Here is a 3,216-nt window from a genome sequence, read left to right as displayed (position 1 = left end):
AACGCAGCACACGCGCCGGGTGGGCTCCGAGGGGAAAACGCGAGAGGGAGGCGCCCGCCGCCGGGACCGACCGGGCCACCGGGAAAACTCTGCACGGGAATCCCACCGCCCAACGACCAAGGGCGGTCCCGCACCCACGCCCGGGACGCCGGCCGGCCCGACGGCCGACCCACCGACGCGCGCTCCACCACGGAAGCCACAGCCGCGCACGGCACCGCGGTGCCCCGACCGGCGGGGACCCGGATGGTCCAGCGCCAACCACCGACACCCGTTCCCCAGCCCCAACGCGAGGCAGGGAAGGCCGACGGCGCCCAGAGCCTCCACAAACCGCTCTTCCTCTTCCCTCTGCCCATCCGAGTCCTGCCGGAGGGTCCGGGTACCCAGACGGCAACGTCCAGTCACTCGGGGGCACGCCACCGCGCGGACCGCGCGAGAGCGTCTCGCTCGGCTGGGGGCCGAGAGCACGCACACCCCGAAGCCGGGCTCCGCAGCACCACCGCCGGCTGCGGCACACACAGACACGGGAGCGGACAGCGTGTCGTCCCCCCCCCCACGGGAAGCACGGCTCCCGCGGGGCAGAGCGGGGGATCGCGCGGGCATAGGTCGGGTCCAGGAAGCGAGACCATACCCGCGCACACGCCCGTCTTCTCCGACCGCGCACACACGGGCCCATCCGAGCCCCGACCACCGACACGACGCCCCGACGCCGGGACGCCGGCTCGGCCCGGCGGGACCCTCCCCCGACGGGGGGAGGCGCGGGCCGCGGTAGGCAAAGAGCGAGGGCGCTCGGCACCCCCCCACGTCTGGGGGGAATGACGGCGGAAGCCTCTCCCCGCCACAGGGCGGCGGGGAAGGGCAGGCTCTGCTACCGGTGGCTGACAGCGCAGGTAGAGGAGGGGCAGCAGCTGGGGGATCCGGTACCCCAAAGGCACCCTCTCGGATCGCTAGAGAAGGAGTATTCTCCGCCGAGGGGGCGCCGCCCCCCGACCTAGGCCGGCTGCCCCGCTTCTCCGGGCTCCCCCGACTCGAGTGGGGGGGTCTGCCGTAGTGGTCCGGTGGCCGAGCCCCGCCGAAGCGAGACCGACCAGAAGCGTGAGCGTCCGCGGTCAGGTCCGTTGTGTGCTGGGTCCGCGGGAGGGCCCGCCGCCCCTCCGCAGCACCCGGCAGACGGCCCCCGCCCACCACGGCGGGTGACCGGCTTCCGCCCCCGCAACGGGAGAGGAGCGGAAACCCCGGACAGAGCGAGAGAGAGCCCCCAAGGGGGGGCCACCTCGTCTCCCAGAGCCCGGCACAACGACAACCCACCGCCGCCGCTCACGCGCCCGCGTGCGCGAGAGCCAGTTAATGCGAGGCACGCGGGCACGCGCCCGAGAAACGGAGGCCGCCCAACCGCCCACGACCCAAGCGGCGGGCCGCAAGGGGGCGAACGGCAAGGCGACTCCCGTGTGACAAACAACGACCGGCTCGACCCCCAGAGGGGAACACCACCGAACGAGGAGAGCCCAAAGAGGGCAGGACCGCGAAGCCAGGTGACGGGGAAACGGCACCACCGGCTCGGCCTCAGGCACCTGACAGGACGACCTGGAGCGCTCCAGGGGCACCACCGAGGGCCGGTTGAGGCACGGCAGCGCGCGCCACCGCCGGGCGGCCCCACCCCGCCGCGGGGAGGGGTCGGCTCGAGAGAACGGGAACCTGGGACGGTCCCGACAGAGCGAGGGTTGTCCACCGTGTCAGACGACCCCGAAAAGCCCACTCCCTGTGCACCAAGCAGGAGAGCGGCAAGAACGGGATCGGGCCGGGGTCCGCACCCCTGAACGCCCCGCCCCACCGCGAGGTGGGGGAGAAGCGAGAGGCCCGCTGGCAGAACGAGAAGAGCGGTCCCATTCACGTGGAATGTCCGTCCCTCGTCTGGCGCGGCTTAGGCCCGGCCCGGGAGAGCACACCAGCACCACATCGATCAGCAAGGAAAGGATGCGAGAAGCGAGCGGCCACCGGTCCCCCCGGACGAGGAGGGGACCGGACCCCGAAGGAGAGCGAGCAAAGGACAGCAACCCTCCGGAGAGGGGAGAGGCCCGTTTCAGCCTTTGCCCACCCTTCTGACCTCGGGGTGATTCCGGACCCCGACCGGACAACCCCCTCCAACGAGAGCAAGACTGCCTGACACGCAGCGGGCACGGGGGCCCGCGGGACTGGGGGAGGTCCGTTCACATCGGGGCCGCGGACGCCGGGCTGAACTCGGGCGCCTTAGGCCGGAGGTTGACAGCCACGGCTGGAACACTGCCCCCAGGTGCACGCGAGAGCCGGCGCACAGGGCCCAGGCGGGCGGCTCGAGCGGCGGGAGGCCAGGGAGGAAGTCCTCAAGACAGGCCCCGACCATCCCACACGCACCCGGGGGAACGACGGTCCCGATCCTCACGGCAGAGAGCCACCGAGAGAGAGCGTGTCAGCACACATCTCGCGGTCCAAACCGGTCCCGTCGCACGGGAAAAGGACCGATGTCGGAAACGGGACCGATCTGCATCTTCCCGCCGCACCTCTGGAACAGGGACCCGGCAACTGGCACCCAGGAGAGCCCCATCGCCCCGAGTCCCGGAGCTCCACGGGACAACTGGTCGACCCCGTGACTCGGCATGGTCGAAGCTGCGCCCGAAGCCACGCGACGACCCCACGGCGGCGGCGGCGGCGGCGGCGGCGGCGGCGGCGGCGGCCCGGAGGTCAAAGCCAGCTCGGGAAGGCTAAGGGGATAGATAGATTCAGAAGCCCAGAAACACCGCGGCGGGAAATCAAACAAAACTAAGTCCTCTTCCTTCTCGGGGCCGCGGACCAGGCGCCCCCACGGGCTCACGGCCGGAACCCGTCACCGTGCACCGATGCACCGCCCGCTGACCGGCCAAGGGCGGCACGCGTTCAGCCCGGCCATCGGCCCCGCTCCGAGACGCTGCGGACCGACCCTGGAGCAGGCGCGGGCTCAAGCCGGCCGAGGGACGGGCCACGCGCCCGGGCCGCCCCGCGCTCGGGCCGGCCATCGGCCCCTCTCCGAGCCGCTGAGGACCCCGGAGCTGGCTACGCGGCACCCGCCGGCCAAAGGTCGGGCCACACGCCCGGGCCGCCCCGCTCTCGCGCCGGCCACCGGCCCCGCTCCGAGCCGCTGCGCACCCTGGAGCTAGCTACGCGGCACCCGCCGGCCGAGGGACGGGCCACGCGCCCGGGCCGCCT

This window comes from Sorex fumeus, unplaced genomic scaffold (genome assembly GCF_029834395.1).
Source record: "Sorex fumeus unplaced genomic scaffold, SorFum_2.1 ptg000347l, whole genome shotgun sequence".
Taxonomy (NCBI): Eukaryota; Metazoa; Chordata; class Mammalia; order Eulipotyphla; family Soricidae; genus Sorex; species Sorex fumeus.
This window is presented reverse-complemented; position numbering follows the sequence as displayed.